The sequence below is a fragment of the Corvus kubaryi genome, unplaced genomic scaffold (genome assembly GCF_017639235.1).
Source record: "Corvus kubaryi isolate FWS band 111438036 unplaced genomic scaffold, C.kubaryi_AGA036_p1.0 138, whole genome shotgun sequence".
Taxonomy (NCBI): domain Eukaryota; kingdom Metazoa; phylum Chordata; class Aves; order Passeriformes; family Corvidae; genus Corvus; species Corvus kubaryi.
The window spans coordinates 21,727,355-21,745,655 of record NW_024580672.1 but is presented as its reverse complement, the minus strand read 5'-3'; the positions used below and the strand labels follow the sequence as shown (position 1 = coordinate 21,745,655).

The window sequence follows — 18,301 nt, the reverse complement described above, 5'->3', positions numbered from 1 at the left end:
CTGAGGTGATCTTTAAATCTTTTCCAGCCCAAACCACTGTAAGATTCTGTGCTGACCTAAGACAGGGAATGTGAATGTTTTGGCTGCAGAGAATTGATAGATCTGCTGGAGGTCTCCTGTGGGGCAAGGAACAAACTGCTGTGGTGTTTTGACTAACAAACACTCAGCTCCAGGAGAAAGTCACTGCAGAGGAAGGCAAAGCACTGCTAACAATCCTATTTTAGAAATTAAGATCTCTGCCTATAAAGTCAACAACTATTTTAATTGTAGACTCTATTTACTAAGGCATTTCCATCTGCTCCCTGCCCTTCCCTCCCTACCCAGCTGATAAAGGTGTTTTTGTAGAGAAGCTGGCTGAAGAGAAGGGGCAGGAGAGGTCATTTTTGGAGAAGCCAGCAGCAAACACACAAAAGCGCGCAGAGACTCAGGAGCCTGGGGCGTTTGCCATCCTGCTGGAGGTGATGCTTGTCAATAAAGCCCTGTCCATTCCCCTGTGGGATGAACTGGGCTTAATCCATCATTCCTCTGGACTCCTGGCCATGCAGAAGCTGCACTCTGGTGGTTACCCGCCACTTCTGAAAGTTTTCTCCAATCTCCTTCTGGCAAACATGGATAACAACATATTTTTTATTTTATGTCATGACAGAGGTGTCAAATAGCAGCTGTTTAGACTAAATGACCGACTTGTATCCCATCTCTTGCTGCAAAACCATAACTGGATCGTAGTTCTTCCAGAGGATGCCAGTGGTTTTCTTACGGGACAACTCCATGGACTTGGACTTTAGCATCCAGCGTGCTTTAAAATCCATCTATATTTTAATTATCTGGTCCATACTTCCCCATCTGACTTTTTACCAAGCTGAGAATCCCAATGATACATTATCAATACAGGCCAAAATAAACAAACAAATAAATAAATAAATCCCAAGCTACAATTTTCCCTGTAATTATTTATGGCCTGTAGGAGATTGAGATTGGGATGAAGAATGGCCACCCCCTTTCATATCCATAGAAGTTACATCCAGCATCAAGGGGGAAATGATTTAGCTGAAGACACACTCTGGAGCAAACATTAGCAGCAAATGTGAATCTTGTTTGTGGTAAATCCATCCCTTGAAACTATTTCTTCCTTCAGCACCAAACAGTCTTTCTAATCTTTTGTCTTTTCAAATAGCTGTGATAATATTAAAACCATGCTTCACGGCAAACAGCATTTCTGGGATTTTCCTAAGAGATGTGGCTTTGGATAAGAAAGTGCAATTGAGTTAAAGCAGTAGGAGAGCCCAGAGTCAGTGGGGTTTGTTGTGATCTGCTGACCACTTCCCAGTAGGCATCCCTGCAGTTGCTGAGAATTACTAAACACCATTTCAAGGAATATAGGTAATTCAGTCAACCAAAAAACCAAACAAAATAAGCCCAGCATAAAATACATTTTAAAAAACCTTACTGGCATGTGAAAAGCAGGAATCTGTCGGGCTTGCTTTGAATCATTCCTGGTGTACTTAGCTAAGGAAATTCAGACGGACGAAATTTCTCGGTGTGCACAAAGATTGGAAAATAGATATTTCTGCTAGCACTGAAATGTTTCTGAGACAGAGAAATGACCAAGCTGGATTTTTTTGTCACAATGCTTAGAAAGTATCACACCTTTCAGGCAAACATTTCACTGGAATTAAGGCAGTAAATAAGAATAAAGTATTTGATAGCAATATTCAAAAGAATTACAACTGAAGAACTCCCTTGCTGTCAGGTAGAAGTGTGGCAGGATTACCCCACACCAAGCCTCGCTCTCTGTGGCCTGGCCAGGATTTCTGTCATATTTTCCCATAATTTTTCATAGGAATTGAAGCTGATAACACCAGAACAAACAGCTGATGAGCTCTCAGTACAGCTGCCCCAATTCTCAGCCTTTTCACTCAGAGCCCCTGATTTATCATAAAAAAAAAATCCGTAAAAAACCCTCAGCTGGACTTTCACAACCACTGTTGACAAGTAAATATTTATCTATATATTTGTCCCTACAGATGTCACGGAGTTTACTAAAATACCTGCGCATGCAAAGTGGAATGAAGAGATTCTGTCCGTATTTTATCATTATTGCACTTTTAAGACAATACCCTGCTCCCTCTCTAAAGAATGATAGGATGGGCAGGCTGGAGTAGCTGCAGGGGATCCTACGCCTGTTGCCTGCCAAAGCTGCTTACTACTTAACAACTGATCAACTGGCCCCCAAGGCAACAGCTTAACAAGCCCCAGTAGAAGTGGACTCAAGATTTCTTCCTCAGCAAAGAAAATGAAACCATTTACCAGGTATGACCAATATCCAGAAATCAAGGGGAGCAGCAGCAGCAACACTTTATCTCCCCAGCTCTTCAGAAATAGCAAGGTGTTTTTAGGCTGGACTCCTAAAGTTGAGCAGGGTTTAATAATATTCGACTGAGAGAGGGGAATGGGGTCCAGGGTTGCTTTGTAGTTTGGTTGTGCTTTGCACAGTTCCTGCATCCCACACTGCCAGGGAGGAGGGATGCTCGTGGGTGCTCTGGGGCAATGCTGTGCCCAACGTGTTGTGAGAGAGAGACAGAGAGAGCTTCAGGAGTGAACTGCAGCAATTCCTCTGGGGTGAGCTGTGGCAGCTGTTTACCAGCACAAAGCAATTCTGTGCCTCACTTTCACGGAGGAAATGAGGAATCCTGGACTCGGCTGAAACAACAGGGGGGATTTTAGGAGAGCAGAATTTAATTACCCAAGCTGGAATTTAGCCAGGACACCAGGGCTCACACCTCTGCTCTTGTGAAAAGTGCCAAGAGGTCTTTAATAGTAACAAATGGTCAAGATTTGGGGTTAGGGTTCCACCTGAATGGTGCTGCCCTCAGTAACATTTTGCTCCTTACCAGTGTTATCAAAACTTTATCCAAAAGGATTGCAGTGGGGTTTCCATGAAGAACAGCTTTGCCTATAAAGTTTCTGTTTATCTCAGCATCATCTAGAAAAAGCCACCTCATAACACGTCTTCAGGTCTGCTGCAGGAAATGAATATTTGCCATGCTCAGGTGGGGTAGACCAGGGAGATTTCCCCTAATACATCCAGATTAGCTGAATCAGCTCCACAACCTCCCAAAAGCCTGACACATTTCCTAAAGCATCCATACTCCAATCTTTCCATCCCTCAAGTCACCAATGATCTCCTTGGGAGAATTTTTTTAAGAACAGTATTTCAAAAGGAAACTTGGAGCTGAAGGGAGGGTTGGCATTTTCCAATTTGTTTCCATGACCTGTTTTTTTTAATAGTCTTAATCCTGCAGCCATCAGGAGAGGTGTGAAGAAAACCTGCAAGGACAAACCTTATTTGAAAATTGGAACGACCTGTTGAAAACTGCCCTTCCTGCACACGGATTTATGAGCGCAGGTTACTGGGTGTATTTAGTGGGGGGTTACTTGGGTGGCTGGCAGGGTGTTCTCCAAATTTCTTCTCTGTTTTCCTTGCTGCCATTTCTTCCCTGGCCATATTGTCCAAATTAAACTTGCAGCTTTTTGAATGCTGTCTTATTCATGCCTCTGAGTGTAGGTCATTATCCCCCTTCTCCCTGTATGAATATCCTAAGGAACGTGACAATAATGAGCCTGCAGATTGCTGGAACTGCCCTGTATAATGTTAACCAGGGTCACATTATTTCCTTCTGTTTTCTGCTTGTAACAGGCTCTTTTTACTTAGATTGCAACCAGAACTGTTTTCCTCTTTGTGCCTCTGCGCTGTCCCTCTGTAGAGCTCAAAACCATTTTTGCAATGACCAAATTTCTGTTATTAATGAACAAGGTATCAACTTTGGAAGTCTGTTAAACATCCAGCCATTTGCAGAAGCTTGGGAAAAGTGAAGGTTCAAAAACCATGGCTCACCCAAAAATGTTTGTGATGAAAACTAAAAGGGTGAGAGTCCTCAAGAAGAGGATACTGAATATTGCTGAGGTTTTGGAAAAGCTGTTTGAGACCTTCAGAGGGGTTTATCAGGAAGCTCCAGAACTCTGAGCAACCTGGTCTAGTGGAAGATGTTCCTGCCCATGGAAGAGGTTGGAACAAGGTGATCTCTAAGGCCCCTTCTGACCCAAGCCATGCCATTCCCAGGATCATGTTCAACACATGAAGAAAAGATTGCATCCTGTACATAAAATCATCAAATCGCAGAATGGTTTAGCTTGGAAGGGACCTTCAAGACCTTCTAGTCCCACCCCTTGCCTTGGGCAGGGACACCTTGCCCTAGAGCAGCTTGTCAGGTACACAACATATCTCAGTAAAATAACCTGAGTGCAAAAGAAAGGAACAAAACACAGCAGATTCGCTCAACAAAAAAATAGAAACTTTCACTCGAAATTCCAGGCATGACTGCTCTTGTGCTGCTGCAACAGTATATGAAATGCGAGCTCCAGGTCTGCCAGCACCAAGAGGATTTCAATATCACAAGCCCTAATGATTTCTATTGCCTCATTGTAGCATCCTCTGAAAGAAAACACCGCGCTGGATCAATGCAGTCATTGACTGACTCAGTGTATGGATAAGTGATGCACATTAATACAGCCTGCATTGAACTGGAGTGGTCCTCGGAATTACAACGAAAGGTATAACAATGCAATCTTCCCTTTAACCTGAGCAAGAGCTGCATTGACTTTTCCAGCTCTGTTTTCCAGCAGGCTCTGCCAGCTCTGTTGCAAGGCAGCCTGGCCAGCCCCCAGCACCTCTGCCCAAAACAGGGAGCAGCATTAGGTGAGTCAACCCTCCAACACAGCCCAGCACAGCAGACAGCTGCACCATTTAAAAGCACTTTGCACTCTAAAGCATCTCTGTGAGCTCACTGATCTATAGGTTCTTCATATATACCCTTAAAAATCTTGCTGGAGGTGGTGAGAGATCGGAATTGATATCTTCATTTGATAGATGGGCAACAAGATTAAACAGCAAACCAAAGGCTGCACAGCCTTTTGTACCACGAGGTCTTAAACTGGAATCCTATTCTGAGGCTGGGATGGATATAGGATTTTCTCCTGAGCTATAAAACTCCTCTTTCTCTCCACCACCCTGAACTTGCCTGTAGCACAGAACTATTCTGCAACAGCACAGCTTCCTTTTTTTCATGTGTTTTTTTAAGAACTGACCCAGTATCACCTCTGGAACACAGAAACTCAGCCAGACCATCAAGTCCTGCTTTCTGGCACAGCAGAGCGAGGGGATAACAGAATAACACTCAGGCTGTACAATTAAATTATAGATGCCATGCCCTGCTCCATGTGCTGCAGGAGAGATCTTGTGCAGCTGAGGGCTGAGCTGGGCCCTACATGTTCCACACTTTTATTTCCAGGGAAAAGTGACCAGGAGGAGGAAATCCCAAGGCTCAATAAAATTAACACTGGAATTCACTAGTGCCCAGAGGCCAATGGCAACCCACAGGGCTTGGATGGATCCCTAGGAAACAATAATTCATCCAGCCAGGATAAATAGCCAGAATAAACAAATGGAGCACCAAATATAATTTTTAAAAGAAATGAAGCCCTACATACCTACCTTCCAAATGTTCATCTTCAACTTTCATTAATTCAGTGTTTGGTCCCACTTTTTTTACACAAAAAATAAAGCAAAACCTAACTCTTATCCTGGGGATGATTATAAAGAGAAATATGAGGAAACTTACAGAGTTTAGGCTTTCACAATGCAGAATTTTAGAAAATTGTGCTTTTAAGTTGCATTTTTGGATGTTGGTTTGGCATATTTCAACAGAGAAGCTTTCTGTCTAAAGAGCTGAGAGAGCAAATTTGCAGGGTAAGATCAAAATGTTTACCCATGATACAACTACTGAAACTTTTACTGCTGTAGAATTTCTTATTTTGTGTATTTATCGTCTATATTTGTTGCTGATGCCATTTGGAAAATAATTAATAGGTAAAGTCCTCAAAGTAGGGTTAAACTTTAGACATTTAAAAAGTACTTTTGAGTAATTTAGTTTAAAAAAATGATTTTTTTTCCTTTTCCTTGGTTTTCTAACAGAGAAAACTGGTCAGTCATGACTCATTTTTACCATTCAGTTGATTCAGCATGGACTGATTCAAAATTTAAAGCTGGAAGACCTTTTTATTTTTGGTGCCACAAAAAGTCTACCAAGTTTAAGCAAAAAATACAAGACGTAACAGTGAGTTAGAAATAAAAACAACCTCTTTCCCTGTGTGAAGTTCTTTAGCATAGAGTCCTGGCAAGTCTTTGGGGAATCCTGTTTTCATGTAGGTACTGTGAGCCAGAGATTTATCAAGTAACACAATCCACACAGTACAAACTTCAGCTCCATTATTCTTTCTAAGGAATGCTGAGAAATAATTTATCATGATCTCAGCTCTAAAAGCTTTTAATTCTTAAAAAAAGTCTCCTCACATCCTTTAATTTTTTACTTGATGTCATTTCAGAAGTTCTCAGTCATCATTTCCCGGTTATTAGCAGCTCTCAAATGAGACAAAGTGGTACCTACAAGGGTATAATACAGGTAAAAATCATATATTTAAAATTAAAGATCTATTTTTCATGTTTGCTTCTATATCTTCCTTCACAATGAAAAGAAATCCCAAATACCTGTTGTTAAACACTCTGGACGGACATGTGGAAAACTTTTTGAAGATTTTAATTCAAACCCCTAATTAAAAAAGTTCACCAATGTTTTCATGTCTGCGACTACCAACATTTTTTCTTTTCCCGTGCAAGAATTTCACTGAACATCATGGGTCAATCAAGTGTTTCAGTCTCTGGAGAAAGTGGAAGAAATCACTTGAAAATGGCTGGAAAAAATCTTGGTTCCAGAAGGAGTTTTGAAAAGGTGGACTCAAGGTCAGCAAAGTGCTAAACGCTGTTCCCGACTCCCGCCGATCCCTTGGCGATCCCACTCCGGCAGAAGCGGATTGGAACGAGCTGAGCTGCCGGGCTCCAGGATGCCTTGTCATGACCACGGTGCATCTGTTGGACTTGCAAAAAAAAAAAAGAATATTTTAGGGGAAGGCAAAGCACTCTTGTTTACACAGCCTGCAAGCGGAAGAACAGATGCTCGATGCCTTATAAGTTATAAATACCTTTGCTGTGGTTTAAGTCATAAAGATGCATCTACACATATTTTTTTTAATCATTCCCAATTTCCCTTGGAGAGCTGAAGAGCTGGGAAACTTTTCTGTCTAATTGGAGGAAATAGAAGCCTTCATACGATAAAACTATTTAAAAACAGGAATTAACCATGGAACAAAAGCATTTCTGAGTTGGGTTAGTCTGATTTTGCTATGAATTAAGCACAATGACCAAATTCCTGGATGTTGGAGTGGTTTGGAGGTGACTCTTCTGTCAAGAAAATAAATATCATTATTGACCTGAATCCCAATAAAATGACATTCTCATGTTCCAAGCAGTCATTTTTTTATTAAGAATAAGTTTGTGCAGGTAGAATTGATTATAAAAGAGAAAAGCTCTTGGGACCCCCTGCGCTGACATTAAGCTCCACAAGCTCCTAGAAAAGCTAAACAAACTGTCCAAGCTTGGGAGGCTTTGTGCAGGATAGGGATGCTGGGAAAAAGGGAGAAGAGGATTTTTAGGTTTTGAAAAATATCTTCCAAAAAGATCAGCTCTTAAAGCACCTGTGGAATTCCTTAGCTAGAAAGAGGTTTATTTTCACTTTTTTTCCCCTCTATGAATAGATTTCTTAATTTGATATATTCAGACCTAGTTCAGAGTATTTTAGACTGCGGTAGTTGACCTTGCAAGTACTTGATTGCACTAAAACTCTGATTTTAACACCAACTTACCTTCTTTTTTAATTTCAAGGTGGTTTTTTTCTTCTGTAGATGGTCAAAGGTGAAGTCATATACATGAGATCATTTGAAGAGAAAAGATTAAATTTTTAAAACATGATTTTAATGTATAATAACAATTTTAATCAGGGATCAATCAATATATTTATTTTTGCATACATTTATAATATGTTTTCTAGACCCACACTGTAGCCTTCAACAATAATTTCAGAATTTTTGTCCCTGAGAATTTCAGACAAAGTTCCAGAATATATTAAGAGAATCAAATACAAGAAAATTCATTTTTGACCAAAATTTTTCCTGTACAAATCCATTTATGGTTTAATTAATTGTAGTCGCTGGGATTTACCACATGAAAAACAGGGGAGGTAATCAAAAGAATAAATTCACATTACTGTGTTTTATAACTATGCATTGTAATTCAGTAAAATTATTTAGTAAAATGGAGCAAATTTGATGCTTTCCCTTTTAGAAATACTAAAAATCACTTCGAGAAGACTGAAAAAATTTGGGCAATAACTCCCTAACAGCTGTACCTGTGCAACCCATTCTGTGCTCACCAACAGCTTCCATATTTCTACAGATTTTTTATATAACAAGATTACAACAGCCATGAAGTCACCTTAAGCTTTTCAATTTGTATGGATTTCTCCTAAAAATAGTTGTTGGATGCATGAATTACTTGGTGGAATGCCATAACTGCTTATGCAAAGGCCAGGCCGGATGACCATAATAGTCCCTATTGGTCTTCAAATCCAGGAGTCAATTAATAGGTGGATCTGATATAATTTGCTTGTTTTCATGGATCCACTTGAGATTAAATAGAAATGGCCAAGCTTTAATTATTTTAACATCTGATATTTGTCAAGCAAATGACTTCAAAACCAAACCATGACTTTCCATCCTGGTGAAAATGTTTAATTGCAGTAACTACTGGTAAAATTAGTTCAGTCTGGTCTCCAATGCTTTTGGTTAGTGTTAAATACTGACATGGCTGTTTATTATCCTGCCAGGTTCCAGTGCTCAGGAACATTTCCCAGTTCCATCCAGAAAATCCTGCTCTCACCTCCAAGAGAGGCAGTAAAAGCATCTACCTGTGCCTGTGATCTAGGAAGTGTTTCCAAAGAGCTAGAGAGTAATAAATTTCATTATTATGGATGCAAAAACCTTTCAGAAGAGCTAAAACCATGGATTTCTGCACGAGTTTTAGAGCCTTTTCTAAAAACCCTCAGAACAATAGCTCGAAGTTAATAAAAAAGTAAATGAAGGCATTTAGGTTGAATATTAGAAAAAATTTCTTCATTGAAAGGGTTGCCAAGCATTGGAACAGGCTGCTCAGGGAACTGGTAGAGCCTTCATCTCTGGGAGCGTTCAAAATTCATGTGGATGTGGCACTTGGGGACATGGGTGAGTGGTGGCCTTGGCGGTGCTGGGGAATGGTGGGACTCAGGGATCTTAGAGGTCTTTTCCAACCTTAAATTCCAACCTCTGTAATTCCAAGCTCCATAATTCCATGGGTATTGACAGATTACCTTTCTACTGAAGACCTGACAATTAATTATTCAGTATCTTATTTTCATGGAGAAGACTTTAGAACTAATATATTTTCATGTCTTCTTCCATCCGTTTTGCCTTCTGCTTCCACAAATTTCGTCAGTAAAATTATTTCACCTCGCAAAGATACTTTTGGAAGTGGACTGGCAGTGAGCTAAGCCAAGAAATAGATGAAGTCAGATGAAAATATTATAAAAAGCAGTGTTATTTAAAGTTTCACTTACGGCTATTAATTTGAGTGTGACTCCAACGAGCTGAGGTAACAATATTGGTTTTTTTGGTCATACTGTACATTTTCTTCATGACAGGAAAAAGTTCTTCTGGAATTGCTCTAGCACTGAAAAGGCTAGCAGTAGTGAGGTGAAATACAGCAGGAAAATAACATCCGGCCAAACAACCTCTGACTGAACACCATGACAAAAAGTTTGGGTGGATTTCACCTAAGTCACATCTGTAAAAATTCACACATTCCCACATCAGGAATGTATAACTCATCCCACTCTGACTTTCACTTATGTGGGAAGGCTAAAAGCTCATTGAAATGCACAGACTGATACAAATGTAGGGATTCTACAAACCCTAAATTCTGAATTCTGCAAAGGGAATTCTACAAAGACCAACCACCCCCAAATAGCTGCCTCAAAGTGTGAACATTCATGTGCTGATGAGGAGTAAACTCTAACCTATCCAACAACCCAAAATGGGCAGGGCTAATGGTTGGACTTGACAATCTTAGAGAACTTTTCCAACCTAAATTATTCCATGATTCTAAGTCATGATGCGAGTTAATTAAGCTCATTTATATCTGGGTAGAACTGAACAAAATTAAGTGTGAGCATTTTAGGTTCGCAGAAAAAAAAGTTGCGTTCATCCAAATATGAGAAAACTTAATTAGGGGTTTTATAGATAAATTAAAATGCATCTAATTTAGAACTCTACAAACGTATCAAAGTGTTTACGGGCAGAGCTAAGGTTGCAGAAATCACGTTGTCTTGAGAACTTCTCTCGGTGGAGATTTGAGCAGAAGCTACTCCTAAGAGCTCATATTTGTTTCTTTCTAGGACAACACACACACCCTGGTAGAAAGGTGTATTCAAATGCAAAACGCACTCCAGGCTGATAGTTCTGATCTCCTTTAATCTTCCTCTCTTGATTAACAGTAAGGGCTTCTGTGAAGGACAATTGACGTGGTGCAATAGGTCGCCTTCTGGTCTCAACCTTGGCGGTGTAATCAGATACCTGGCAAGCTTAATAGAGGTCAGTTAATGCAAAGATTAAAATTAACTGGAAGTCAATAAGGGAATAATAAAGGAAAATGATCACCCTGTTGCTCCTACTCTGTAAAAGTAAACCTCACATTGCAGGCCAGGAGTTAAAAAAAAATGGAGTGGCAGGCGATCCAACAGGCCTTCAAAAGCCCTCCAGCAAACAATTTAATGATTTCAGGTACCCTTTTAAACTAAGTGGCCAATCACTGTTAAATCCTTTGGTATTCATTGTAATAACACTGATCATGATGAACTCTTTTGGTATTAATGTGGATGTAATATATACCTTTTTAATTATAGAACAAGAAAATCCAATTACCCCTTTGCCTCATCAAAGTTCTTTGCTAGCCGCGACTATTTAAACATACGTTGTGAAACATTCAGGCTGAGGGAGGTTTCCGAGCAAAGCAAGGGCCAAATCCTGCCACGTGCTGACCACTCCTAACTGGCAGGAATTCTGGGAGGAGGTCAGTGCGCCAAGCACCTCCTGCTCTTTGCAGGATTGGGCCTTGAGAGTGCATAGAAAGACAGAGGATGCACTGATCAGCTTTGGGAAGATCCTGATTAGAAAGGCAGAAAGAATTCGTTTCTACAATGAAGCAGAACCTGCCCTGAACAGTTAAAATTATCACTAGTTGGGACAAAATTTACTCTGTAGATGGGGGAGGAATAAATGATGGGCTGAGCAAACTACTTTGTTTTATTCCATGTACCACAGGCTGAAGTCTCCACGTTCAGTTCCTATTCTCTGGGAAAACTTTGAATATAGGCTGGATATAGTGTTTAAAATTTAACTACTGGGAGATAGAAGAAGAAAAATTCAAGTTCTAGAGTGAAGTCCTTTTGACCTGATCCTGTATTATAAATAAAGGCAACTTCACAAATGTGTAATCACAGAGTGTATCAGTCAGGTCCCATAAGCAGTGGGAGTCAACCTTTCGGGAGGATGAGGTCAGCCCATACTCAGTGACGCCACTTCATTTGTTAATCAAAAACAGGGAGGTTTTCTCAAATACGTTTATTGTTGTCTCTTCCTAGAAATTGGCCAAGCAACCTTATGTCAAAGAATTTAATTTCTTAATTTTTCTTTTTTTTTTGGCCACCCTGTCAGTTGAGTCCCACAAAAGCAAAATCTGCCAGAACACTTCCAGGAGAACTTCATAACCATTCAAAGAATCCAAAATATTGCAGAGCACTGCTATTGAAGGGAACCTACGAGATATCTTCTCCTATTCCAGTTTAAAAGTACCACAAAATCACACTCAAAATTTTTATGACACCTCTGGCAGATTAGTCTCAGCACAGCTGTCCCAAAGCTGAGCTATAGCAGAGGTAGCAAAGCTCAGTGTTTGCACGTAGGAGTAGAATCAGAGTAGGGACCAGGGGAGCTACAGACCACTATGGTATATAAAGATACTTAAACAACAAATGCTTTTACAGCAAAATGGCTCTGTAATCATGTCAGACTTCAATTTGTAAGATATCACTGAACATTTACAAGATAATTGCCCCATTTCTATAGCTCCATTGCTACTACAACCAGTTCATCACTAAGGGAACATTCAGAAGGAACAAAACCAAGCATTCACAATCCTTTAATGCTACATGAGACAGTATAGGATTAATAAAGATATTTTAAATGCATTAAATGTTGCTCTTTCTTTAAAAAATTACATTATAAAAACCTTTCTTAAACATTATTTGAATAAAGTCTCATTACTCACAGTCCAGAGAAGTTCATTAGGAGAAGATCACTTTGGAAAGCATTCAACTAACTAGCCTTTCTTCTCAGCAGTGAATTACATTAGCTACTTCCTAGTTATTTAAATCTTGAAATAAAAGATGTAAATGATACACTGACATCTTAAGATCATTGGTAAGGCAGGTCTTGCATGCACAAAAATGCCCAGCTGGTCCAGAGATAAAACAGATTGATAATTAGTTGCAAAATGTAGCATTTCATCAGGAATATTTTGAATAATCCAATTTATCTTTGTCAGATATGCGGCACATATTTTTCCTTTGGAGACTCTTTGTTCTTTAACATAACATTATAATTTCAGCCTCCTAATTAACGCGCTCGTCAGTCGGCCCTGCCTTGATGTCCCACCGCCGATTGGGGGCCAGCGGGCCTGCGTGGAGGGAAGGTGGCTGCCGTGAGCCACACGCCACCACTGGCTCCCGCTGCCTCCCACCACCCTACTGGGGCCCAACTGGTTTGATACAGGCGAGATCAAAGCCTGCGGCTGGGAGGGAGGAGGGCCTGGCTCTGCCGGCTGCTCCACGCCAGCGGGGCCCACGGAGCAGCTGGGATTGCTCTTCGCTCTCCAACAGGCTCCCAGTGCCTCGGCTCCCTCATTAACTCATGGAAAATCGTCCTGGCCACACTCGCTGCCCACACGGATCCAGTGGTGTGGGGGTCCCACAGCTGCCTCTCCCGCCTTTGCTGTGATCGCCCCTGAAGCCGTGGGTGGTTGGTGAGGGATGCCCGTCTTTACCAGGTGGTTGAGAGTGGCCTGAGTGGCACAGGAGGGGACGTGAACACCCCTGACAGTGCTCCCAAGGCCACCCCATTGGTTTGCACAAGGCAGTTCCAACCTCGCACGCTGGTATCACCTCTCTTGTAACCTCACGAAAGGGGGATTCTGTGTTTGCACAGCTCGGAGAAGCTCCTTACCACTTGTGGTGGGAACAGTGGTGCTTCCCACAGGAGCACAGCATCTTCCACACCTCCAGCTAGATGGGCACAGGGCAGAGCTGAGGTAAAACCAGCTGGCCAGGTACCTCCTACCCTTCCTTCCACTGGCTCCTCTGCCTGAGAGAGGGGTGCCATGGCAGAAACAGCAGTGCAAAGACCACTTGAGCCCACTGCAATCCCAGTTAAACCCCCACTGTCTTTCACAGCTCCAAACTCCACCCCTGACACATCTCAGGGTATTTTTTAAGGAAACAACCAGCATGGAGTTCAGATTTACTTCAGAGGTACCAGACACCAATGGGCTGCTTTTGCAGAGCCACCCTTGGGACAATCCTGCCCAGCACAACCTCATTCCCCAGCCCAGATCTGCACATGCTGCCCTGTCAGAGAACAGCTTAGAAACACAGGGAAGTTTCCAGCCACATTTTAACAAAGCGGTTGTCTCAGGAGCAATAAAATAACCAAACATCTCACCTGGCAGAGAGAAGGCTGGAAGGTTTTCCATTGTTTTTTGCAATAAAACATTGTAATTCCTCCTCTGCCTCAGGATTCAAGTCCTCATTGACCTTGTGGAAGGAGGTGCAAAGTGCCCCTGGGTCAGTGTGGCTCTGCCTGAGCTGATCAAGCATTTGTGACCTGCAACAACAACAGTTTGTCCCCACCCCAGGTGCTTCAAACATTGATCACCCTGTTGGCTTTACCTCGTGCACTTCGTTCACTTGGTGCTTCTTCACATGCAATGCTTTGACTTTTCAAATTTCAGTTAATATTTAGGAAAATAAAATAATTTGGAGACCTAGATTGAAGTTATGTGTGAGCTCTTTGCCAAACTCTCTTCAATAAGAGATGGAAGTCATGTAGCCTTATCAGCCTGCACCTCTGATATGATAATGATATCTGTACCACCCAGAAAGTAGGTCACAGTAATTCTTAGCAGTTTTTGTAACCTACTCAGGGACTACAAGGCCAGCTATTCTAAAGATAATTCTGAATTTCTTTAATAAGATTTTATTGGATTCAGATAATTGATCCGATTATTGAAACCTGGGGAAAGTGCTATTGACCTGAATATATACATCAGTAATTCTTTTTAAAATGAATTTAGGTCATCACAAAGTTATTGCCTCTGCTTAATGTCAGGCAAGGTGCTCACTACAGGCCTGGCAAACAGACACAGCTCCCGTGGTCCTGTCCTTCCCAAAATACGTGGGAAGCTCCTTCCTCCTGCCCTCAAGAGGGGTTGAGGGACTTGAAGTCTGAGTTAAGCACTTTGGGACTGGTCTGACTTTCACAATGAGAATCATATCTTTTGATTTCTTTAATTTTTTTTCCCTTGTCTCTCTTTCAAGTAAGCATCAGCAGATATCCAGAGCTCTGCAGTTGCCTCTCATCTTCCGTGCCTGTGGCAGGGGTTGGAATGAGGTGGTTTTTAAGGTCCCTTCCAACCCAAACCAGCCTGTGATTCTGCAATTTCATTTCTGGTACTGCAACTTTTCTGATCATCCAGTTCCAGACAACTCCATTTTCCATCTTACTCTTTGCTTACTTTACATACCATCATCTACACAATGCTATTTATTCCCACAGCAGCCCCCCCCAAGCAGCCTTTCCACACTCCTCTTGGAGAAGGAGAAATGACTCAGAAGTCATTTCTAATTACACCTCCTGTGTTACCCACCTTGCTCCCAGTCTATTGCAGTGTGGAGACACCAGTTCCATCTTTTGCAGACCAAGCAGATGTCCCTGGGAGGTGACAAGGAGAGTTTCAGAGCAGAGGATCCATGGCCATACTGCCCCAGGTGGGTGGAAGAGCTCTGGCTGTGCTTCCTTTCCCCCCTCACGGCCTCACACACACACACACACACACGGATAAAAGCTTTTCCTAGGAAGGAAAAAATGCCATTTCCCACTTCTTGCAGTTGATCAGTCTCAGCTGAGGGTGGCTGGGCTGCTCTGAATGCCTGGGAGTGCCCCGCTGGCCAGGCTGCTGCTTCCCCCCTTTCCCTGCACTAACGCAACACGCTTGATGAGCTCTCCCACGCCAGACACGGCAGCGCCGAGTGAGATGGAAATGCACCCGGAGATAAAGCTGGGACAGCCTCATTCCCACTGCTCATACAGAAAGGGACCGAAATTATCTGTACAGCCGAGCCTGGACCTGCCTCTGTCATCCCCGATCAGTTCCCAGTGACTGACTTCCCACAAAATGCCGTGTTTCATCCAGGAGGAGATAGAAAAAAAGGCACATTTTTCTTATTTGTTATTTTTTGCACTCCTGAGCTGCACAGTTCTCAAAACAAAACTTATCCTTGACCTTACTCACCTCCCTTTTAACATGACTATGCAGAATATTTCTTTTTACTTGGATTTTGCTTTTTATAAGTATTTTATTCTTTCTTTTGTACAAAGTCCAAGCCTCAGTCTTGCTACTTTAAGCATTTTTTCTTCAGATACTTTTTGTCCTGAAGCAAAAGACTTTTTTCCAGATAGTATAATTTTAGCCCATTAGCAGCTCCACGTTGGTGGTGGAATTACCCTTCCCCCCTCTACCATCCTCTTGGAATTGCTTGAAACACTGAAACCATAGGAAGATTTGTCTAAGTGGGTGCGAACACCAAGCTGGAATGTACAAAATAATTAACCAAATTCAGATTAAAGACACTTATCCAGGCTTATATTGCAAACCTTTGGATGTCACTCTCTAAAACATGGTCCTCAATGGTTTCACAGGCTGCATGGGAATTTGTCCCTCAGCTGCACATGGTGGTCATGGAGGAAATCTCTGCATGGGATCTGGGTGATGACAAGTGATGGAACTGGGATTGTTCAGCCTGGAGAAGAGAAGGCTCCAGGGAGATCTTAGAGACCTTTGCAGCGCCTAAAGGAGCTCCAGGAGAGCTGGAGATAGACTTGGAAGAAGGGATGGAGGGACAGAAAGAAGGGGAATGGCTTTAACCCAGAAGAAGGTAGATTTGGCTTGGATATTAGGAAGGAATTGTTCCCTCTGGGGAATGGCTTCAAACCACTGGGGTTAGATGGGAGATTGGGCAGGAATTGTTCCCTGGGAGGGTGGGCAGGCCCTGGCACAGGGTGCCCAGAGCAGCTGGGGCTGCCCCTGGATCCCTGGCAGTGCCCAAGGCCAGGCTGGACATTGGGGCTGGGAGCAGCCTGGGACAGTGGGAGGTGTCCCTGCCCATGGCAGGGGTGGCACTGGGTGGGCTTTAAGGTCCCTTCCAACCCAACCCATTCCATGATTCTATGAAATCCTATCCATGCTGGAGACCAGCTGGTGACCACCAACTGCAGAGCCAAAGCCATCCTTAAGTTCCACCAGAGCCTTATTCCAGTCCTGGATAACCAAATGACTTCTGCCTGTGCTTTTCCGTGATCTCTTTTGTTGCTGCTTTTTATTTCCCTTTGCATTGTGTGGAATTATGAGCTCTAATTACGTAAATAAACAGCCAGGAAACAAACCAAACCTCTGGGAGTCCTGAGGGGATTCCCTTCCCTGCGGACACACTGGCCGTTTGCAGGCTCCCACTATCTTTGCTTTCCTCTTTTTTTTTTTTCCCTTTTGCTGCCTAGAGGGGAGGATTTGTCACTAAGCAAAGCAAGTCTCTCAAACTTCTAAGAAAATCATAAACAGGCTGCAATCCCTCATGAAAGCGAAGAAAACAAATGTGTGAACGGCAAAATCAACGATCTCTAATTTATTTATCATTGAAAAGCTAATTGCATCCTCCTTAGAAGCATCAAAAAAAGCCTCAAAGTGCAGCAAAACACACGAGCGTTTAGGGCATCCTCTGGGATTATCCCAGGCAGCTCCTGCTATCCTCCCTCTGATGCTGAGCCAGGTGGTTCCACCCTACAGGCTCCATCCTCCCAAAAAATCCCTGGATGGGGTGCAGCTTCCCACCCTCCTGCATCAGGAAGTGGCAGAGGTTGTGCTCCTCACCAAGCTGCTATAAAATATAATTTTTTCTATTTTTTACCCAAAACACTCTTAACCATAAAAAAAAAAAAAAAGTCTTTAACATCATGAGGGGGGTTGGGATTTTTCCAAACCTCCTGAGGAATTAACGTCACCCTTGGAAGAGTCCTGTGTCATTCAACAGGTGCAGCTCCTGGAAGTATCTAAATAAAAAAAGAGTCAATTCTGCAGCCATTCCTTAGAAAAAGGACTGAACAGAAATAATAATGTTTCCTGGGATTTTTATAAAAAACCCCAAATTTCTATGGCAAGATAAAACCCTCGATTAAATTTTACAGTCTGGTATAAAAAGTGCTGTCTCAAGGTTGTTATTTTCTATTATCAGTGAGAGTTTTCCTGAAGACACTGAGATAACTCATCGGGCTTTTCCTCAGCCCTGATTTAAGACAGCTGCAGCTGAGGAAAATTCTCCTGGAAGTGAAGTGAAACATCAGGACAGAAGAGCACTGACACAGCAGGGACAATAATTGTCCCTTTCCCTGTCCTATCAATATCCAGCTATGAATATTTAGGGATTTACTGCAAGTTCATAGAACTTCAATTTTCCTTCACACAGTTTGATGGTGAAAAAAATGTTAAATATAAACTGTACTAAAATAATATCTATTAAAATCATCACCATTTTTTCTGTTTTGTCTGTAAATTATCTTGCTGTAGACTCACCAAAACAATATATAAACCTCCAAATCCGGCTTTTTACTTTCTTTTGGTTGCTCCTTTACAGTGAAATAATTGCAAGCAGAGTTCGTTTGTGGATAATCAATATCCTGCTGCCAGTGTTAATGGGACAGGTGATAACATGAGGACAGTCCCTCTCCAAAACAAACTCCTGGCAATTACTATTAATCCTTCCAGAAGGGTTTGGGGGTTTTTTTCCCCCAAATCAGAAATAAGCCAGAAGTTTGGTTTTTGTGTGCACAGTCATAAAGTGATCGTTTGTGAGAGCTATAGATTATCCGTGAATAATCC

The 18,301-nt window shown here is 42.0% G+C and overlaps 1 long non-coding RNA gene across 1 annotated transcript; it reads right to left on the bottom strand.

Moving 5' to 3' along the window:
• Positions 1–6,095: 6,095 nt before the first annotated feature.
• On the bottom strand, positions 6,096–10,118 carry LOC121660301. The gene is made up of 2 exons (XR_006014588.1): positions 7,816–10,118; positions 6,096–6,990 (listed from the first exon to the last, which is right to left on the bottom strand). It is a non-coding gene; the product is annotated as an uncharacterized LOC121660301 (long non-coding RNA).
• Positions 10,119–18,301: the final 8,183 nt, after the last annotated feature.